This window comes from Pyrus communis, chromosome 13, assembly GCF_041283825.1.
Source record: "Pyrus communis isolate YQ-2024b chromosome 13, ASM4128382v1, whole genome shotgun sequence".
Taxonomy (NCBI): Eukaryota; Viridiplantae; Streptophyta; class Magnoliopsida; order Rosales; family Rosaceae; genus Pyrus; species Pyrus communis.
Genome location: NC_142577.1, coordinates 16,614,728 through 16,638,536, shown reverse-complemented (window position 1 = coordinate 16,638,536; position 23,809 = coordinate 16,614,728). Strand labels below are relative to the sequence as shown.

Sequence of the window (23,809 nt, the reverse complement as noted above, 5' to 3'; positions counted from 1 at the left end):
CCGCCATCTGTTTCTCCGGGAATTTTAGTTTTCCTTTCTCGATCCAACTTTGAATCGTGTCTTGATATACAACACAATTATTGGTGGCATGCTTATTAGAATTATGATATTTGCAATATATTTTGCCCTTCAATTCTTCGGCCTTAGGGATGTTGTGTCCAGGCAAAAGTTTGATGATTTTTGCTACCAATAATTGATCGAAAATTGCATCGGCCTTGGGGATATTGAAAGTGTACACTTTCGATGTTTTACTCATCTCTTCGGCGGCCGAGCGGGTCTTGGTGTCTTTGGAACTAACTTGAGCTAATGCCTTGCAGACATAAGATTTATCTATTACTATCTCAGCCGTGTCCACACTGGCATACTGGGTGTCCTCGTTTTCGGCCAATGCATAGTTAACCGTGAGATTCTTATACAACGTTCCCCGGGATGGTGACTTCGACATCTTCTCTTCTTGGAGCAAATAATCATACTGCTCAACGTGTTGAGCAAGTTCGTACATATCTCGAATATTTGTCCCAAGAAACTTCTTTTTGTATTCCACGTCCAAACCGTTTAGGGCGATCCTGACGAATTCAACTTCAGGGAGAGGTACTCGGCACCAATTCCTGGCTGACTTAAACCTTGTTAAGTATTCCATTGGAGATTCGTCGGACGCTTGAGCCATCCTAGCCAACGATAAGACGGACATTTCCATCCCCGGCCGATAGAATTGTTCATGAAATTTCTCGACCAATTCCTCCCAACTCTGTATGGAGTTCAGTGGGAGATTAATGTACTAAGCGAAAGCTGAGCCTGTCAGTGAAAAGTTAAACAACCGTAGTTTATGGAAGTCACTATTGACGTCTCCACACTGCGCCGTGAACCAAGCCACATGTTATGACGAGGATAAGGATGATTCTCTGGCGAACAGACTGAAATCGGGAATCTTGAAGCCTCGTGGATATTCGTACCTCTCTACATAAGCCGAGTATGGATGGATGAATTTTGGAAACTTCGGTCCCTTCTTTAGGGCCGAGTCGATCATTCTTTGGACCTCGGTCACGTTGACAGATGCTGCTTCTTCTCTCTGGCTTGGTCCGTCAGATCTATTGCCTGGTCCGCCTCTTTTCTCTAAGTTGATTGGTTGTAGCTGGACGGACCATTTCTCGGCTTGTACTGGAACATTTGTAAAAGAAGGCTACCGAGGTTGGCTAACCTAGCCATCTTCAAAGGCTTTACTAACCAATAGTTCAAGCATCATGGTATGTGTGTCGCTGTTGCTTCGTATTGCGTCTAGTAAATCATTCATCTTTTGACCAATCAACTGCTCGACCTGTCGATATTGTTCATCGAGTCGTCTCTGAAGAAAGGACCTAGTTGGTGGATCAGAACGGTCCCCACCATCTTCGTCGCAATCTTCCATTATTCCTTCAACGAACATGCCTGCTGTTTGGTTAGGGACTTCTGAGTTGCGAGGTTGTCTGCTGAGACAGAATTTATTCTCTCGGCGCGTCACACTTGTAGCCTCGGGCGGCGCAACAATGATCGGATTTTTCGCCTGATGCAAATCCTGCCCAAAGCCTTGCACTAGTAAGTCAGCTATTGACTTTCCCATAATTGTTTTCTTTTTTATGGACCGTGTCTCAATGGTTATGAACTCCAAAGGTCTAGCACAATGGTCCCACCGGGCGTTCCAAAACGTTGACCCTAAAAATTACAAAGCCTACGCGGCGCGCAAGCCGAATAACTAATAAGCTAACTAAGTCATTCGGTTGAATGCGGGGTGTGCCAACTCGTCGGTCGAGCTCGGTCGAGGAGTAAAATTTGTTGATGTTGCGTTGAACGCGTTGCTCACTTCTTTATCTTGCGACTGTGACCGAGGAAAGAACACTCTTAGTCTTTGGGTTCTAGAGCCTGAAGACAAGGCTGCTAGTTCTGCGAAGTTCACAAGTCGTCGGTGTCTGATTCAGTCATCGTGATTATATTCGTAAGAGTATAAGTATGTCGAATCGACACCAGACTATACGGACACAAATATTCAAAGGTGATGTATGTCTTGATGGTGAACGTGGTTCGGCCGTCAGAATGTCAAACTCTGAAACTCACTTGTGAATATCCAATCATAAAATCACTAGACGTCTGATACGCCGAATGCCGTAACTCGTAACACCTTACTTCGTCGAGACGGCTGATAAGATGACCCCTGCCAATAAGGATTCGAAAACCCTTCTAGGCCGAGACTTGGATAGATAACCAGTCGGCCTCGACGTAGTGCTGTTTATCCAAACTGAAGATGCTCCTCGGTCGGCTGATTCTACGACAACAGTGATATTTATCCAAACTAAAGGTGTTCGCCGGTTGCCTCCACAATGCTGTTTATCCAAATTGAAGGTATGTTGGCAAAAAAAGAAAAGGAAAAATCTCAAGGTATTTGAGAGGTTTTGCGCAGGGCAATTGTATGTTGAATTGAAGGTCCTTCTTTGTTGCATGATTTCTTGTATTTATAGCACCCACTCCTTGAGACCGAATTAAACCCCTATCTGGATTGGGAGTCCTTGCCCCGTTCCAACTTTGCTTCGAACAACCCTACTCCCATTAGGACTTTAAACTCAGCCCCCTTCGAGGCTTTATTCATCGCTGGCCGAGAATCCTAGTTGCACCAGGACTTCCTCAACCCTCTTTGTTTATCTGGACTACTCCTTATTATGATAGGACTCGACCAACCCTGCTAAATGGCCCGAAATCAATCAGGCAACCCATAGTATTTGACACAGCTTTGGGGCGAGCACAACCCTATACTCGACCCAACAATATTATTTCGGGCCCAAACAATATGCAACGGGTGTAATTTGGTTTGCAGTAGTTACAGAGGTGTAGACATCAGTGTCTTTTGCAATCAACTCGAATGTTTGGTCCCAAACAGGATTCAGATTGTTATCAATAAACTTGGTCTTAACCTTGAACAGTGGACGAATGTAGACAACAACTTAACTTGTATCAACAGGCACACCACCATTTGGAACAACAATGGAGTGTGGCCACTTGAGCATGTGTATGACAATAGATCATCAATCATATTGGAAATTCCAGGGAGGGTTGTTAGGCTTCCACCAATAACCTTCAGAGTGTAATCAATTCTCGGCTTTGGCTTCAACTGAATGGGAATGGAAGCAATAAGTGTTATCAGTGAGCAGAACTTCCAGTCATGATTCTCAGCTTTGCTTCCCATATTCAAGATAGCAATTTAGCTCTGCAATTATCTCAGCAACTTTCAGTCACTAGTATTTATGTGCAGCATAATCAAGTTGGAAGGTGTTTACAACAGTAAGATCACTTGCTCAATAACTCAGATGGGAATGGTTTTGATATGGAACAAGGTGATATAAATGAAGATATTATGACATGGAATGAATCTGAGGTGGATGAAGAGGGATTGCAATATTGCAGATGGTTCAACTCTATGTTTTGCTTTATGGTTTCATAGCAGTGATTGCAGATATGTCCTTCCAATCTCAAACTGGGTTTCTCCAGTTGAGATTGAAGGGGAGTATTAAGGGTACAAGTCAACAATATAGTTAGAAATATAGTTAGCAAATTTGTTAGTATTTGGTTAGAGTTGTTAGGCTTACTGGTATAAAAACAAAGTGTGTAATCTTCATTCTTTCAGTCAATCCAAATCATATTTCTCTCTCTAAGACCTCTGTGTTCATCCTTCTGTTCATTGTTTCTTCTTGATTTTCTCTTCAATTCCCAAACATTTCAATGTAGTTAACAAAAATGTATTGTACTCCTTATACAAATTTTTTTTGGTAATATTTTGGGTGCTATTATTGGCACTCTAAAATTGTCATTCTACAATGTGACCAAAAAAAATTTTAATCTCTAAATAAATTAGAAGTCCAAGATGACCTTCATGGAGTGTTCATAACAACTCACAAATAAATGTCCACTGAAAAACGATGTTAGGCAAGTGGTCAATTGTCATGGTGAGGTTAGGGTTTTTCTCTTCAACCCACTATGTCCCAAGTTTGACCATCTCCCTCCTCCTCCCTCTTCACCTTGGTCAGCTTAGAGCAGAAATATCGTTTATATTAAAAAAATGATGTTATTAGTTAGAACATGGTTATATTTATTGTTATTGTATTAAAGAAATGTTAAAGGACTCTCTCAAAAGTCATACTCTCTGCCACCTCATATTTTTGGCACAATATTTTATTATGTTGGCATGAAAAGTGTTAAACTGTAAGGTGACAGAGAGTCTATGGAGAGTTCCACTTTTAAAAGAGCCCCCTTACCATTTCTCTTATTATTATAGTCAAGCTTAGGTCCAATCCTTATATAGCTTAGGTTCATCCAATCTAATTTGTTAAGTTTTGGTTGATTCAGTATATTGACAAAATGAATGCCACATAATTATCTAACACTTCTTAATACGTACTAATTGGGGTGACATGACATAATAGTTGTTTAATTGTTAGAGATAAATAACATTCAGATTGAGTTCACTAAAATAAAAATAGAAAATACTGCTACCCTGGTTTATATTTAAAAGTTCGGATTATGATTCAAAATTTCGGAGTATGAGTTGGTGCTCCAAAAAGATTATTGATTTTGAAGTTCATAACTAACCTGTTTGCTTGATTGGGTTTGTTTTTGCCATAAATCAAAGAAAGTATGATTGATGTCAATACTTGATTTGCATCAAGTGTTTATTTCGGTACTAGGAAGCTTGAGATAAAGTATGAGTACAGGTGTCCCATTATTGGAGGTTGCTGACATACATTGTTTGTCACTAAATTTGATTTCTTAAGTAAACGATCGATTACCGAATGGAATGCTAGTTCGGTTAGATTTCTTTTTATGCCTCGAAAAGTGAGGCCTTTGGATACTCTGTGTTGTGCTTGCCTAAAACTTAAGTAAAGAGAAAGAAATGAAAAAAGAAATGAAAAAAAAAAAAAAAAGTTTTTCATCATTCCATAACTGAAATACCATTACAATACTTAGGAAGAAATACGAAAGCTATAGGCCAAATTACATAACTAAATGAACTTAAAGGAAATACACATGAAAATACGAAGATTTTGGGCCTCGAAGAGCAAAAATTTAGTTGGAACTAGTTAGTAATGCCCTCGCGTTGTTGCAGGATTACAAATTGCATGAATAATTATGTATCATTCTCTTCAAACAATTTCTCTAATTATGAGTTTTATTAAACAGGAAATAAGACTGTTTTCTTGTCACATAATTAGCATTTTCTATGCATCAAAGGAAGTGGTAATTATTAAAATGAATATGTTAACATATAGCATAAAATCTAATAGCCTGAATAATAGTATTTTAATTGACATCAACAATCAGAAACACAATTGTATATATAAAGTTGGGTGATTCAATGGTTACAAACCATGTAAATCACCTAGACATAGAGAAATAAAAAGTAGATGAAAATTAAGGATTGACTTGAGCTTGGAGTTCACAAAATGCTTTTAAGAGTAACATATGTTCTGTTGGATTGAGTTCTTTGTAATGAGATACTCTTCTCTACACAAATTGCACGAATAAAATTTCAAATTTCAACCACCCCTAATTTAAAATAATTAAGCTAAAGCAAATACACAGTAAGCACTGCACAATCACAATAACAATTTTCTAATAGCATTACATTTACCAATTACTGTGCATAGGAATTTCAAAAATGGATAACTAAGCTGTAATTTAAGATCTTAGAAATTGCAATTTTATAAGTCACTAAACCCAAATTACAAATTATGCTGTCAATCTCACAACCATCCTTATTACACATCGAAAGTTATAAAACAATATGGTTTCTTTGAGATTTGTAAGTGGAAGTACCTCATTGAAAGTCTTTAGGAAGCACTGCAACACCTTTTGGAACCTTTGCCTCATTTTGGTCCGGAGTGCAAAATGCGCAAGCAGTTTAAGCATTTCCCAGCACCACAGAGCATCATATTTCCTATTATTAATCCATAATGCCTCCTCCAACTTTGAAATAGTAGCTGGGCAAACAAACACAAATCTACATTTATAAATTCAAACTCTCAAATAACTAAATGGAAGAAGTCCCAAATTTATATTTTCAACTACCAGATAAAACATGGAGATTTCCTACATCTAAAATAATTAATCCAAAAAAAAAAGGAGATATTTCAGGAAAATTCAAAGTTAGCACCTTGAGTTAGCTTTTTTGATTCCAGTACATTCCAAAACTAAGACAGATTGCTCTCCGCTTCCTCTCATAATACACACATGTAGCTTCTGTTTTTTGATCAAGTAAAGCATAGTCTATTTTTTGAATCACAATTAACATTAATTAACAAAAATTTTAAATCATATATCCAATCTCACAAAGAGATCAATCAAATAGTTGGTATTTGGCGGTGAAACTTAAAAACCAAAACTGCACTTTAATGTCCTAGAGAGAACAAAATTGCAAGCAAAAGTAGAATATTGAAACAATATCGTGATAGTCACAAAATAAGTTTATGGTTTACTAATATTGATTATTAGGTTCCAAGTTTGTCTCAATTTATCATTTTCTATTAAGCTAAAAGTGTAAACATTTTGGTACTTACCAAGAAAAAAGTAATTAATTATTTGATGCTACTTACAAAACCTATTGGCATATATAGGCTTTGATTAAAAGATTAAGTATTTACCAAAATATTCCAGCTGCAAAATGCATGGAAGATCTACAAAGTGTTTGATAAATCTGAAATTTGATTCTTTCTCTTCCTCTGTGTCATATCCCGGCTCGGGCCCCACCACATCCCGGGTTTGACTCCACCGTAGCACGATATTGTCTGCTTTGGGCCCCTACCACACCCTCACGGTTTTGTTTATGGGAACTCACACAAGAACTTCCCAGTGAGTCACCCATCCTAGGATTGCTCTCACGTGAACTCACTTAACTTCAGACACCGGAAGCCAGTAAACTCCCAAAAGATCTTGTGCTAGGAAAAGATGGGAATATACATATAAGGTTTACAGGATCCACTCCCTTGGACGATGTGGGATGTTACAATCCACCCCCCTTAGGGGCTCGACGTCCTCGTCGGCACACATCCGGCTAAGGATTGGCTCTGATACCAAACTGACACACCCCAACCTAGAATGTCCACTAGGACTCCGAATCGAGATGTGTTGGCCAACACCTGAAAAGTGACGAAGCTATAAAGTGTGGTGATGTGGAAAGTGTGAATAAATTTAAACCTAAGAGTGCCTAAATACCAGAGTGCGTTGGTGAGTGAATAAATTTAAACCTAAGAGTGCCTAAATACCAGAGTGCGTTGGTGAGCGGGAATGAACCCATTCACACGTGACGTTAGAGCATAAGTAAAGTAGAGTATAGTAGGTAAGGATTATACCCTCAGAAGTAGCCACCTATACTGAGACTCACCAAGAATCCTCGTCGATACGAACTTTCAGCAGCTAAAACTTGGAGGGGCACAAAACAGAAAATGTGAGTGGGCAAAGACAAAGTTTTTGAAAACATGTTTCTCTTTCTAAACATAATAACCCCTCACCGTAAAACCCGTATGATTTCCCAGAAAATAGTAATACATACCTATGTAGAAATCATGCTTGAGAGTAGTGAAAATCAATTATATGCCATGTGAAGTATCTTAGTAATAAAATAAGTAAGCCAAGTGAAATAAATCAATGTAATTGATATGTCAGTCAGAGTCACCTAACGTGACATGTACGGCTGAGCCTATAGCTCACCTACTAATTCTTGCACACGAGTCGGAACCACCTAATGTGGTCTGTAAAACAGGCTGGGTGTAAATAAGTACGTTCAAGTGCTACGATCACGTGAAGGCTGTGCGACGAATCGCATGTCACCTACGAGTCGGAACCACCTATTGTGGTCTGTACGATAGGCTAGCACCTGCCTTGGATCCAAGTTGAGCGTGTGGTGCGGGAGGTGAACGATCACTTGAAGGCTAGGCCCTGGCCACGGGCGGAGCACTAACACCGGGGTGCAGGACAATGAGCTCTATGTGCATCAATTCATAATCAACTACCATGCAATTATACCGTCAATATATACTCACCTGAACTTACCTAGGCCTTCATAGTATCATGGAATATTATGCAAAGCTATACTAATTCATATGCTAAAATGTAAAGCAAATATGACATGGCATTTTAAATGAATTTCCATTTAAAACAGCTTATGGGAAACGCTTGTGTGTGTGTGTGTGTGTGTATATAGAAAACCAAAAGCCCACTCACCTCGAGCCCGCGCTATAACTCCTTAGCACAAACATCTAGGCGTCACGAACGATCAGTGTCTAAAACAAATTGTGAACACGAAAGATTCCTTGAAACAAGAAACCAAAATAACGTGTACAAAATAATATTTTTGTGTTTATGATTTTGGGGTTACGATCTCTCTCTAATTTGGTCCTCTGATTCTATCTTCGTAGGGTGTAGATTTGTGGATGAGTTGTTGATCCAAAGGGCCGTCGGGGCTTGATCTAAGGATGAACAGTTGATGAACCGATGAACACTTTCTTCAAGGGCCGTCGGGGCTTGATCTTGAATAATGGTTGTGTGGATTTCTTCAAGGGCTTTTGGGCTTGATCTTGAAGGTTGATGGATGAGCAGATCTTCAAGGGCTTTTGAGCTTAGTCTTGAAGAACGATTGGATGTGTGGATTTGTTTGTGCTGTTGATCCAAGGGGCCGTTGGGGCTTGATCTTAGGATGAACGATGAACACTTTCTTCAAGGGCTGTCGGGGCTTGATCTTGAATAATGGTTGTGTGGATTTCTTCAAGGGCTTTTGGGCTTGATCTTGAAGGTTGATGGATGAGCGGATCTTCAAGGGCTTTTGGGCTTAATCTTGAAGAACGATTGGATGTGTGGATTTGTTTGTGCTGTTGATCCAAGGGGCCATTGGGGCTTGATCTTAGGATGAACGATGAACACTTTCTTCAAGGGCCATCGGGGCTTGATCTTGAATAATGGTTGTGTGGATTTCTTCAAGGGCTTTTAGGCTTGATCTTGAAGGTTGATGGATGAGCAGATCTTCAAGGGTTTTTGGGCTTAATCTTGAAGAACGATTGGATGTGTGGATTTGTTGAGGTTGTTGATCCAAAGGGCCGTTGGGGGCTTATGCTTAGGATGAACGGATGAACACTTTCTTCAAGGGCCGTCAGGGCTTGATCTTGAATAATGGTTTAACGAAGAACGAAGAGAACTTTCTTGATCCTTCGGAATTCTTGGGAATTTGGATGGTTAGAAGCTTTGGAGTTTCAAAGCTTCAAGGATTTGGGGAATTCTCTTCTAATTTTGGAGTAGAGAAATGTATTTGTGAATTCCTTGATGCTTGATACCTTGATGGAGAAGCCTATTTATAGGCTTTGAGAATGAATCACCACCACAAAATATTTTTTTCCTTTCCAAGCACCATTGCCTAATTTTCCCACTTAATGCAATATTGAAATTGAAGTGGTGTAACTTATGGCCTAATTTCCCACTTAATACAATTTTAAACTTGAAGTGGTGTAACTTATGGCCTAATTTCCCACTTAATGCAATATTGAAATTGAAGTGGTGTAACTTATGGCCTAATTTCCCACTTAATACCATTTTAAACATGAAGTGGTCTAACTTCTGGCCTAATTTCCCACTTAACACCATTTTAAACTTGAAATGTGTATGCTTTGTCATTGCCCAAATGAGAAAAACTTGCTTTGATCCGTAATGGATTGAAGTGTGCTTGCCTTGTCATTGCCCAACACGAGAAGAAAAACTTGTTTTGATCCTCAATGGATTGAAATGTACTTGCCTTGTCATTGCCCAAAATGAGAAGAAAAACTTGTTTAATCCTTCAAGGGTATTTCTTCCTATTTTGTTGAGTCACACGCCATGTGTACAATTTGTACAACACGTGGCGTATGCCATGTATGCCTTGACACGTCAAAACTTTAATGCATTGGTGAACATTTGTTTTACTGAAATTTCGATGTCTACACAAATATCAAACCACATCTCAGAATCCTTACTAATAGAACACATAATTTACATAAAACACATCCCCAAGGACGTTCTAGCCTTCACGTGATCGTTCACCTCCCGCACCACACGCTCAACTTAGATCCATGGCAGGTGCCAGCCTGTCGTACAGACCACATTAGGTGGTTCCGACTCGTAGGTGACCTGCGATTCATCGCACAGCCTTCACGTGATCGTAGCACTTGAGTGTACTTATTTACACCTAGCCTGTCATACAGACCACATTAGGTGGTTCCAACTCGTGTGCAAGAATTAGTAGATGAGCTACATTGTTTATGAAACTTTTTTATGAAAACTTACGACATTGTTTATGAAACTTACGACATTATTTATGAAACTTAATGGTACTACACTGTTTATGAAACTTACTACAATGTTTAGAGACGTGGTGTATCACTCCGTGTTCCAGGCACATTGAAAAATCTTTCGTCATCTTGACTACTATTGGGAAACAACACCACAAAAATAAAACTAGAAAAATGTAATTCAATTTGACATCTTTCTCTTATTCTAAGCAACAACAATAATAAGACAATGAGGAGAAAACAAAGTGGAAATAGGGGGCGGGGTGGGGTGTATGCGCGCCAGCAACCAACGCATGTGGTGTTTTTTATTTATTTATTTATTATTTTGTCCCTTGTCATTAAATAAAATTAGTAGATAATTTTTTATTAAAATGCAAAAATTTGAAAACCTTATCATTAGTTCTCCTTTGAATTTAACCAAGGTTCCAAGTATAGATGCAGAGGCATATAGGCCTTTGCCTCTATTTATAGAGCTTTGTGGAGGGCATCCTTGCTCTTATCGCTGAGTTAGGTGGAGGGAGAATCTGTCATCTGCCCATGGCATTAAGTGCATTTCCTATGTGGTAGATTGTTTATGTGCATTCTGGCGTTCATATGCTATTACAATGTCCATCATCTGGCCAGATGATGCTTTCCTTTCATTTCTTTTTTGTTTTTTTTTTTTTTTTTTTTTTTTTTTTTTAACAATGATGCGCTCCTTGTGACATTAAGAAGGTGCAAGATTCTCAATTTTTTTTTTTTTTTTCTGGTAGCAAGGTTCACAACTTTATTAAACTAACAAAACAAATCTACATGAGAGAGGTCCAAAAACAACAAACACAAAAAAGATATGGACCCCAATACACAACCCAACACAAAGTTGTGAGCCCAAAGAAAAAGAAAAAAACCGAAGAAACTAAGCAACTTGCATTTGCCGCCGTCTTCGTCGGAAAGATCCCATCCAACGCCCCCAGAAGCGTAGAGAAAGAAAACGCCAGCATCCTCCAAGGAGCACCCCACAGATCTACACCACAAACCGAATGAAGCTTGCAGGAAAAAACCCACAAGCAACAGTGCCAACGAGGGAAAACTGAGCAACGGTGGTGGTATGAACACCCGAGCCACGAGAAAACCTGAAGCTCTACGCACCTTCCCCATGAATTGCAAAAAATCGCAGTGTTGATTAGTGCATGCAGAAATAGATGGCATGTTTGGCGGAGAGATGAGGCAATTGAAATAGATAGGGAAAGGATCGGTGAAAATCATGGAAGTGGATGGCAAAATAAAGTGAAATCGGAGCATCAGGACAACAAAATCAAAGGGTGATAAATGATCACCCCAACAAGAAGGCAGAGGCAAAACAGCAAGTGAAAAGAGAAAGAAATAAGAGAAAAAGCAAGGAAAAAAGAGCAAAGAGCAGTCACCTACCCTAGCCAAAGCTAAGATCGGCGACAGCAAAAAGAAAACAGAAAAATTGCACAAAAAACTCACACGGTAGTGAGAAAACTCTCAGCGGAGCATAAAGGAGAGAAGTCTGGAAGGCTCTCACAGATTCTCGAAGTTTGGTTGTCTACGTGGAATGTGCCCGACCTAGGAGATGGTGCTTTGGGCTCGAAGATGAAGTCTTGAGCTCGGAGACGGAGCCTCGGGCTCGACCTTGCCACTAGCGGGCCTGGAAAACCATCTCGAATGTCAAACATTGTGGATTGCTAGAGCCATTGATGTTGGACCATCTAAAATTGGATTTGTTTTTGCTCCAAGTCTTTCATGAAAATAGAAGATTAATTTCCGAATGTGGGACGAGGCAGGAGATTAATGGATAATGGAACGCGAATATCACTAGACAAAGTTAATTATTTATTAAATCCTTTAAATTTGAGAAGATTTTTATGGATCATAAGGTATTAATTTTCTAACATTGTACCACGAGATAATTATATGAATTTATGTCATTAGTCAGATTGATTGTGAGAAAATTAGAATCTCATTACCTCTTTTAAAATCACCTCAAAGCTAAAGGGTGTAAGAGTAAATAGCCCTAAAAATTTAGAAAAAGATGGAATTTATAAGAGGATGCAAGGGAGAGAAGCTTTACTAGGCTGCTTAATTAGGATAACTCTCACTTCTATATAAGATTAATTTAGATTAAAATAGAAGTGTTATACTTTTGTTAAAGTTGCCCTAAAAATAATGTGGTGAAACAACTCTATCCAATTTTCTCTAGAACTGGGGAAGGTAGACTTTTTAGCTCTTCTTTGAGTTAGAGATAACCCAAATAAAATATAGATAAAAGATATGCATCTTGCTTTACTTTTTCTCAGCACCATTATGCATGTAATTGGAATCTCTACTACTACTTGCATATTATTCAGAATTTGCTAGCTTACCTTTTGGCAAGCATACGTGCGCACCTGTACCTTGTTCCACATACAAAAATATTGAAACGTAATTCCAAACTCTTTTTCTTTTTCATGTGTTTGTGAACTAGGTCAACAAAAACAACTTTGAAACGAAACGTGTTAATGTTAGCTAAGCTAAGAATGTTTCTCTCTTTCTGGTGAGGTTGATCAAATGAGCTCACTTTTTTAGTGATTAGAACCTCAGAAATTTAGGTGGTCCAATTTTATTGGGATTCATGAGTTGTTTTAATCTGGATATAACTTTGCCTTCATCTTGGAACCATAACTGACTTTTGAGTCTTTGACGTGCAATTACCCTGTGCTAAGCATCAAACCACAATGCATGCATGCATGCATACTGCTATGAATGACAAGACGAATACTTTTCTTCGGAGATTAGATGCTTTATTTTCTATACCAAATGCTTAATTTGTGATTCAATTCAAGACATTACTAATCAATTCTATGTACTGTATTAATGTAATATCCAAATTTAGATTTTATTATCAGTTAGTGATGTACAATAAATTTAGGATGTTATTATTGACACTAAAAAAAAAAAATGGAGAAATTAGGTTCTCATCCTTCCTTTTTTTTACTCCATTGATTAAAATCCTATTCATTTTCAATTTTTGATTAAGGTCCTTGGGTATTAATAACATCATTAATTTTTTCAATAATATTTTTTTTTATTTCTAAATATATTCATTTAATGTTAAAAATGTTACAATTAGTATATTTATATTTATGACTAAATTTTTTATCATATATTTTTAGTTTTAGTTTGTACCCATTTTTAATTTGTACCAATTTTCTTTTTAGTTTTAATTTGTACCCATATTTTTTTAAAGTTTATTTGTATTTGTACCCATATTTTTTTTATTTGTACTTTTTATTTTGCTAAATGCACCCATGCTAATTATATGTACCCATTCATGTCAAACTTTTTATCTTAAAATATACTCATTCTTAAATATATCAATTTGTTATATGTAAAATGTACAATTTTTTATATAAAATCTATTCAATTTTTTTCTAATCCATTTTTAAACTTATATAGGTACATTCTTTTTTCTTTGATTTTAAAATGTATCCATGTCAAGTTTAATCGAAGAAATTTACTAATGTTATAAAGCCTAATATCTTTTTTTTTTTTTTTTTGTGATTTTGAAGAATGTACCCATATTTTGATACAATTAATTTTTTGGTTAATTTTGATGAATGTAACCATGTTTACACACACACACACACAATAGTATATTTATATTTTAATATTTTTAGTCCCACAAATTATGGTTTTTTTAATTTAAAATCTCATTTATATAAACAACTAAAATTTCTAATTTTTAACTTAAAAAAAATATAGTAACGTACATAGAAATAACTTATCACATTAATTTCAGGGACCTTGATCAAAAATTAAAAACCAACAAGGTTTCAATTCAAGAATATTCATAACTAAGGACCGCATCTAAAGTCTTCCCAAAATATACTAAAAAGTGTGCAAATGATATTTTTAGAGTATCAATAATAGTACCTCAATATAAAAATTGCTAATATGAAGTTAACTTTGAAGAGTAAATTAGATGTTAGATTCGCAACTTATAAGAGATGTTAAGGGCTTATAGGCGAGAAGATGATGATATTATACTCTAAAGTGCGTCAAGTGACTTAAGTTGACGAAAAGTTGGTTAGAATAGCTTTAAATATAATAGTAGGGATGAAATTCACAATTTTTAATGAATTTAGGGATTTATTTTACCGAAAAAATAATTTAGAGACCTAATTTTCACGGAGGTGATAGTTCATGGACTAAATCGGCACTTCAACCTATTTATTATTATGCGTTAGTGAGGGTTCAATTAATAACTGATTTATTTTATGTTATCTGTGAATTTCTAACATATTTTAATATATATATTGTACATGATTATGTCGATATATTTAATAAGTATTGAATGAGATAAAATCATTAATTGAGATGATGTTTACACATTATTTGTCACATAATGTTATATTAAAAATCTGATATATGTGGATTAATTACATATACACCTCCTAAATTTTTTTTATATTTTCACAAAACTCCTTAGGTTTTCAACATACACAAACAACCCATGACGTTTTAAAATTATTTCAACTTACCGCCGTGACAAAAAAAAAAAAAGTAACAGTTTCATCTCTACAATTTCATCTGTTATCATGATATCATCTCAATTTCATCTATTATAATAATATAGTTATTATTTTTACTCAATAAAAAAGCTTTTTGACATTTTAAAATTATTTTATGCTGATGTCAGCATAAAACTAACAGAATCCTAACGGTAGGGGTTTTGTTAAATCATTTTAAAACGTCAGCATGTGTTTGTGATATGTCAAAATTTTCAAGAGGTTTTGTTAAAGCACAAACAATCTCAAGGGATGTGTATATAATTAACCCATAAAATTGCACACCTTGACATAGTCAAATTGGTTAGAGTGGAATTTTTCACTTATGTTAAAAAAAAAAATGTGATAAGATGATCATTAGATAGCTTTTTATTTAGACAAAGTCAATAAAATGAAATCGGTATATTATTTTTGTCCATAAACTTTTTGATTTAGGTCTAAATTATTTTTTATATTTTCTATGCCCATTTCGCTGATAAAATTAAATGACGAAATAAATTTAATATCCCTAATTATATGGATCATTTACTTCTTAATTTGATATTTAGAAATTTTCATTTTAATCCTTCATAAAGATGACATTATGATTAAAACCATGAGTAAGATCAAAATCTAATTTTAGTCCCTTGATACATTAATAACCTCATTTATTAATTATAGTTTGAATTTTTAATTATTTCTCTTTTTTTCCAAATTTTTAATGTATTAATTTTATTTCATTATAATTATAATTTTCATTTCATTTATCCTAATATATTTTATTGTAAACATTTAGATAAACTAAGTTTTGTTACACAATATATTTCGATGTAGTTTGTCTTCCATTTGGGTACATTAAATTCATTATAATAGATTTCAATGCATACATGTAGGTACATACATTTCGGTACAAACATTTAGGTGCATTAACATTTAAATACATTTCGGTACTAACATTTAAATACATTAGTTCAATAAAATACATTTCGGTACATTAATTGAGTTTTTCAAGTTTGAAGAATGTTAAATAAAATTAATAAATTAAAAAACTCTTTTTTGGTCAAAAAATAAATTAAAATTTGTATATTTATAAATTTAAATATTTAATGGGAGACATTAAAAAAAATGCACATTAATTATTTTGAATTAAGGACATATCAAGGGATTATAATCAATATGTAATCTAACACTAGGTTTATTTTAAATTTTCAATCTTCTTGAAGGATTAAAGTTAAAAAAACCCCGTTGAAATTTGAATGTTGTTTTGATGCACTTGTAACAAATAGAAAAAGGATTGTCTTATTGACACTTTGTTGGGGGACTTTTTGGTCGAGGTTAAGAACGTCCTTTTGTCTCCCTTGGTTCGGTTTCGTACCAAGTCCCGGAATATCTCGAAAGAGTTAGCTTGTCTTATGAAATATAGCGGTTGGATCAACGACTCGAAGATAGCATGATTTAAGCAAATAATGACTTGATCAAGAGAAGTGTGGTGTGGAAGCTAGAAGTTCATCAGTTTAGCATGTTGAGAGAGAGTTGGCATGGTTGCATGGTGTTTTCTGGTAGATAATCTGGGTTTCCTAGGGTAGCAGCAAGGCTTACGATAGTTGGGATTTTCAATGAAAGGCTATGGGAAATACTAAGGTTGCATGGATAACGATGCTTGAGGCTTGAAGTATGCTTCTAGACTAAGTGGAACTTTCTAGGCTTCTTCCTGAGTGGTTCTCTCTTACTACGTTCTCTCTATTTCTCCTTATGTGTTACTCTAACCTCCCCCTCCATGTTACCTTCTGCGTTGCCCCTTCTCTAATGGTTTCTCCCTCCTTATGTAAGTGAAGGGCTCTTCTCTAAGTTTCAAGGGAATTTCTCTTTGTGGTTTGGTTTTCCCCTTCTTTCTCCCTAGGCTTCCTATAATTCCCCCCTTTTGGTATAAGATAGCTGCACTGTTGTGACTTGTAGTTTGCTTTTTCCCTATACGGCCTTTCCCAGGGAGCCTTTCTGCAGGCTCTAATTCTGGTAGCACTCCTCACGACTTTCGCTTGTTAGTTATCTGTGCAGGCTGAGAAGGGAAAATCAGCATTAAATGCCTGACTTGCTAGGCTTAACATGCATTTAATGCAAGAATCTAGTTTAGATCTAACTAAGGGAGTTAGCTTGCTAGGGAAATGGGTAAACTAGGCTAATTCTCTCTCAATGATGCTTGCATGAAATGCAAAGGGTATGGGCTTGGATCTTTGGGTTCCCAAGCAACCCAAAGTCTTCCATAGGCCCGTTAACATTCCGTAACCATCCACACCACAATCCACTTGATAACCCCCGAATATGTGACATGGGCTTAGCATGGTAGTGATTAGCATGAGAAAGCATGGTGTGATGACTAGGTATGAGCATGGCATGAGTATCCAACTTAATCACCGTAGCATGGCATGTTTGTAAATATATTCCTCGTCAATCCCGTGCCATGGTATGTATTTGGGCTTAAATGTAGATTTTGCATGACAATTGGACCTTGAGACTTGGTTGGATTGGTGTGTGACACTTTTAGGCCCCAACACACTTCATATTTTTTTCTGCACTAAAAAAATTTTCATTTTAAATTTTCACAATATCACCATGTAATATGATATATCCTAGTATGGTTTGAAAGATTTTGTTCTCACATAATTTTCCTGCAACATGAGATTTAACAATTTTATTGATCTATATAATTTTGCAGTTTTCAATGAGCTTGACTTTCATAATTTTTTGTATTGATCGTGCTTTATTGTAATTTTATAAATGTTGATTCCAAGGACCCTTTTGGGGATGAACTTTTTCATGAATATTTTTTCATCAAGATTTCTTTTTCACGGAATATATATATAAAATGACTTTTCTTCGATGAATAGAATATCATACTTTATTTTAAAAAAAAGAAAATTAGTTATATTTTACAAAATGATTATTTACTCTTTAAGTATTTATTTTAAATAGAAATAAAAATTTAAAATTCTATTTTATTTCTTTTCTAACTCTCAAACTACTTTCACCCTCAAATTTTAAATAAAAATTGTAACCAATAAAAGCACAAACACATATTAGAGCATAATATGAGCTTCTACCACTCATATGGCCACACCACGATAAAAGTTCAATTCTTGGCTTTCTCATCCTGTAAGTAAAAAATTAATAACAAATACTATTTCAAGTGTCCAAATATGAAATTTATTTACACTTACGCACAGAATAATTAGAAGTATTACCATTGTATTTTTTTTAATACTAATAATTAGAATCCAAAAAATAAAATTTGGTTATTAAGAAATTGACTAATTAAGAGCAGGAAAGATAGGATAAAAAAATGAGGTGAAGTGAGGTGAGAGAACGAAAGATGGGGGGAATATGCCAGGTAGAAGAAAGATTCTTCAGTACATGACTGAAAAATTTAGAGGGTCGTTTGCAGTTAAATGCGGACTCAACCCCCCTTCCCTTCCCTCCATTCCCATACTTCACTCCTCTCTTTCCTCATATCTCTCTCTTTCTGTTGTCTAAAACTAATTACATTTGGTAAAAAGCCATTTCTACGCTTTGGCCTTGTAAACTTGGTCTTTGTGTTTCATTCCCAAAACTATTTCTTCATCACTACAAAGCCACTCCCTCTAACTCGATCTGGTTTTTCATCACTACTAGTTGCATGAACACACAGATACAGGTTCTCCTCGTACTGTGATTTCTGCATGATTTCGAGCCTCGGTCTCGGTTTTTAAGATTTCTTCACCTCTGTGTACGGCTTCAGATACAAGGTTTGTCTTTTCACTCTTGTGCTATTGTTTGGTTTTGTTCATTTTCTTGTTTGTGGTCTTTAATCTTCATTTGCCTGCTTATGTAATGTAATTGATCGGATCCGAAATCACATTCTTTCCATATTTGGATGGTAAGGAAATGATGACCAAATCTCTAATTATTCGTTTTACAAGATGATATTTCATCACATTTTAAATCATTCGTTTTATAGGTGCTTGGCTAACTGACCTAACTCACATCTGCAATTCATTAATATTGATCAACATGATCATTGTTACTGAAATTCTCAAATTTAACCCCATATTCCCCTCATCTTTCACAAGCTTTCATCTTTTTCTTTTTTCTTTTTTTTTTCTTTCTTTCCTAAAAGTGAATAAATCATAACATATTGGAGAGATTGTTTTGATGAACAGACATTTATTCTTTGTTTTGCTAAACCTTGTGTTGCACTCTGGCCTAGTATTATTAACCTTCCCCAGCTTTTAATTATTATTTGAACACCAACGTCGTTTAAACCCTAATACAAAAATTGAAAAAGGTGACGAACAGTTGGCTTTTTGTAATTTAATTTTTTTTGGTTGGATGATGATTTGGGCATGTAATGCCAAGGAATTTTCATTACAAGAATATTCATGGATGTTCTTTTCTGTTTCACCTATTCTTCACGTTTGTTCTAAAAAGAAAGAAGATCTAAAGGGAAATTGCGTGAGTTTTTTCAAGCGGTTTTTTATTCATGGAAATGAAAAAATGTAACCGAGAGCAGTGGCTGCTTTGGAGAGTGCCAAAGGAGCAGCTGCACAGAGCACCATCTCCGGGAGCCTCCATTTTTAATTATATATATAACTTAATTAGTACACACCCAAATTATTTTTTATTTTGAAAATTGCTGTATCTTTTTATCTACTTCCTTTTTTTCTTGATTAAAAATTTCATTTATGTGACATATACCATAGACGATATTATGTTACAAACTTGACTTTCATACTAAGTTTCGTACTTGTAAATATATCATAGAAAAAAATTATTTTAAACACAAAAAAAATTGTACGTTGAAGGTTCCCAATTTAAATTTGCACGGGGCGTCTGAAATCCCAAAGCCGGCCCTAAGTGAAAGCATGCAATATATGATACTGTGCTCAAAAAGCACAATTCTTTCATATGTTATCTACTTCAATGTCTTAAACCTAAAGGTTGTGTTTCCGGTGGGTTTAACAAAAACTTGAATCTTTTGCACAAGGGCCTGAGGTCTGAATCTGGCACTTACTTTCATTCTTTTTAAGATTACACCATAAAATTCCTTCTTTTTGCTTAATGTAGATTGGGTTGTGCGAAAAATATATTTAAATATGTATTTGTCCGTTTATTTTTTGTCAGTTTAGAGCTCTGGAAACAAACAGCTAGCTGTAGTTGCAGATGCAGCAGTGTAATTTGACCTCAGCCCTGCTTTCAAGAATTTTAACTTCGCTTGAATTTTTTCATAGGAATATTTGACCAAAAATTACTAAAATAATAGCAAAAAATTATTTAAAATTCAAATTTCAATCCATCTCTCTGCTAATTCAGCTGCATCTATTTACTATACCAATTTAATTTGCTGTCGTTGTGAATGTATAATTCAGTTTGTGAGTTTGACTAATTATATTTCTACAAAAAGATCAAATCCATTTTTCTAATTGGAAAAAATTAATAAATTCTTATTTATTGACTCATGACTTCCTGTGTTGTGGGTCATTTTCTCATGCGTCTTTTAGTTTGAAACTGTCATCATCAAGGTCGTATGGTTCTCTTGACAAACTCATCTGTCTACGAAAGTTCACTGATTGCAGTGGAATCAAATCAACCCCTATTTTGTCTTCTTTTTCCTCTGCTATCTTCTTTTGGTTCATGAGAGAATTTAAGTTGAATTGTCTTATTTAGGACACTTTGGTTACCAGATAAGACCAAAATACAGAGTATCTTGTTTTTGTGAGAGGTGCCCTACAGAAGACACTGTCCAAACCCCTTCCCAAGTTTTTATGTGCTCACCATGTTTTGATCATCTTTGTGTCACATAATTGATAAAAAATCACATTGTTTTTCTTTTTCCTTGAATCAAAATTTTCAGGTTTTGAGCAGTTGAAGGGAATACAATAACTTGAGAGGACGGCTAACTAATTAGCGATGGCCAGTGATCAATTGGAGGTGCTGAATGCACTTGATGTGGCCAAAACACAATGGTACCATTTCACAGCAATTGTGATTGCAGGCATGGGATTTTTCACTGATGCATATGATCTCTTCTGCATTTCCCTTGTCACGAAATTGCTCGGCCGCATTTATTACCAGAAACACGGAGCTGCAGAGCCAGGCAGTTTGCCTCATAATGTTTCGGCCGCTGTCAATGGTGTTGCCTTCTGTGGCACCCTAACTGGCCAGCTCTTCTTCGGCTGGCTTGGTGACAAATTGGGCAGAAAACGCGTCTACGGCATGGTGCTTATGGTCATGGTCATTTGCTCTATTGCCTCCGGCCTCTCATTTGGTAGAGAACCCAAGGCAGTGATTTCAACACTCTGTTTTTTCAGGTTCTGGTTAGGCTTTGGCATTGGCGGCGACTACCCTCTTTCAGCCACTATCATGTCTGAGTACGCAAATAAAAAGACTCGCGGAGCCTTCATTGCTGCCGTGTTTGCTATGCAGGGTTTTGGGATTTTGGCTGGTGGAGCGGTTGCAATTATTGTGTCTGCAGCTTTTAAGGCAAGATTTCCTGCACCATCTTACGAAGCTGATCCAGCCGCCTCTATTTTCCCTGAAGCAGATTATGTTTGGCGCATTATTTTGATGTTTGGTGCTATCCCAGCTCTGATGACTTATTACTGGCGTGCGAAAATGCCTGAAACTGCTCGGTACACTGCCTTGGTGGCCAAGAATGCCAAGCAGGCTGCTGCTGATATGTCAAAAGTTTTGCAGGTTGAAGTTGAAGCAGAACAAGGGAGAACTGAGCAAGGAGGGAATGATTTTGGTCTTTTTTCCAAGGAATTTCTTCGGCGTCATGGTCTTCACTTGCTCGGAACTACCAGCACATGGTTCTTGCTTGATATTGCCTTCTACAGCCAGAATCTATTTCAAAAGGACATCTTCAGTGCCATTGGTTGGATTCCAAAGGCAAAGACCATGAGTGCTCTTGAAGAAGTCTTCAAAATTGCCAGAGCGCAAACCCTCATCGCCCTATGCAGCACTGTCCCAGGGTACTGGTTCACTGTGGCATTCATCGATAGGATTGGAAGGTTCTCAATTCAAATAATGGGGTTTTTCTTCATGACTGTTTTCATGTTTGCATTAGCCATTCCTTACCAGCACTGGACTCTAAAAGAAAACCGAGTAGGGTTTGTTGTGATGTACTCATTGACCTTCTTCTTTGCCAATTTCGGTCCAAATGCCACGACATTTGTGGTGCCTGCAGAGATTTTCCCAGCAAGGTTAAGGTCAACATGTCACGGAATTTCAGCTGCGTGGGGGAAGGCCGGGGCAATGATTGGCGCATTCGGATTTCAGTACGCAGAAAAGGGAATTGGGGTGAGGAACTCCCTTATAATTTTAGGTGTGGTCAACTTGCTAGGCCTGCTATTTACATTCTTGGTCCCTGAATCAAAGGGAAGGTCATTGGAGGATTTGTCTGGTGAAGGAACGCAAGAAAATGCAGCTCCGTCAGGATCAAGGCAACAAGAAAATGGAACTGCTCCGGTTTGATTAGGCTTCTTCTTATCGTATTTCAATGGCGTTATCCGGTCGAACATTTTGAATTCACCTGGTGAAGTTCTTTGATCATGTTGCTTAATCTTCATGCCTTAGTGCCTGTTTAGTCTTTGTTGTAGGGCAATTTTGGTTTTTTATTCTCATTTGCAATTAAAAGTTAAAAAGAAAAGAACTTTTATAGGCTAAATGCTCCTAGTTTTCTTCAGTTTTGTTATGGTTTGTTGATGCTGTTTAATCATCTTATGCCCCCTCATTTAGCATAATCCACTTTCTAATCAAATAATAATCACATCAGTGCACTTTTCTCTGATCAAATTTATGCAATATCATTACTTTATTAAAGACATTTGTACGTAATTTCATCACAGAAACTATCAAAATTTATGCATATTATTAGTAATTTACTTTAGACGATGATTATCGAAATTAACATAGTTGTGCACATCCAAGGCATTGAGGATTTGGAACTTATTGTGTCACTAGTTTCTGGTAATTCTATGATATTATTTAGTAAAAAGTATAATGAACTACTTTCATTTGATAAATAAATAGACACAATCTAGAGAGAAACTTTGGTGCACCGTTTTCATACATTATTTGTGTTTTTCTCCCAAATCACATGAGATAATATTTAGTATCACGTATGCATTATTGTGAAATAATATGAAAAAACTTCGACTAATTTTTTGCACTCTCACATCTTCATGTAGTGTCACAAATCCACCTGTATCGCAATATGTAGTTTTGAAGTTAAATTTTAATTCTCTCAAAATCTCAAACAACTCAAAATATTTAACACACAGACGATCGACAAACAACAATTGCCTAGACCCAGTACGTCACAACCCAAAAAGCTTCCTTAATTTTGATATTTTGATTGAGAACGGGCGATCGATACAACTGCATGCGCTAAAATTCTTTGAATGTATTAATATGTACTTAACTGGACCTAACCATTACCAAGGGGGAATATTCATGATATTTGAATATACTGTTTAACTACTCAATTACATTTTGGCCATTTCCATATTATCATTCTAACCTTTTTTTATTTTTATTTTTTTTTTATTTTTTAACAAACGACTACATTAAGAGGGAGAGGGTGAGCTTAACCTCACAATGAGCTAGCAATAATGTAGTTCAAGTTTGCCTTTGATAAAAATTAAATTTAAGATCTCTCATTTATAAGTGAAGAAAAATACTATTAAGCCATAGTATTAAGTGGCTCGGCATTCTATTTTAATCTCTTGCATCTCTGAATTCTGGCTGTCAACTTGGACAGCAGATTTGTCAAATTGCTTGCGTTTCTGGATAAAAGAAGGATTTGCAGTGTGTGCTGACAACCAAAGTTGCCTATATCATTTAAAGTTTAAACTAATATAATGTTTTCTGACAGGACAATCAAACCTACGTTCGTTCGTTCGTTTTTTATTTTTTATT

At 36.1% G+C, this 23,809-nt stretch overlaps 1 pseudogene across 1 annotated transcript; it reads left to right on the top strand.

The window, feature by feature from the left end:
* The first annotated feature begins 18,494 nt into the window (after positions 1-18,494).
* Positions 18,495-22,556, top strand: LOC137738077 (putative inorganic phosphate transporter 1-7 pseudogene; annotated as a pseudogene). Its single transcript, XR_015955319.1, has 2 exons — positions 18,495-18,636; positions 20,742-22,556. The product of XR_015955319.1 is annotated as a putative inorganic phosphate transporter 1-7 pseudogene (transcript).
* The last annotated feature ends 1,253 nt before the right edge of the window (positions 22,557-23,809 follow it).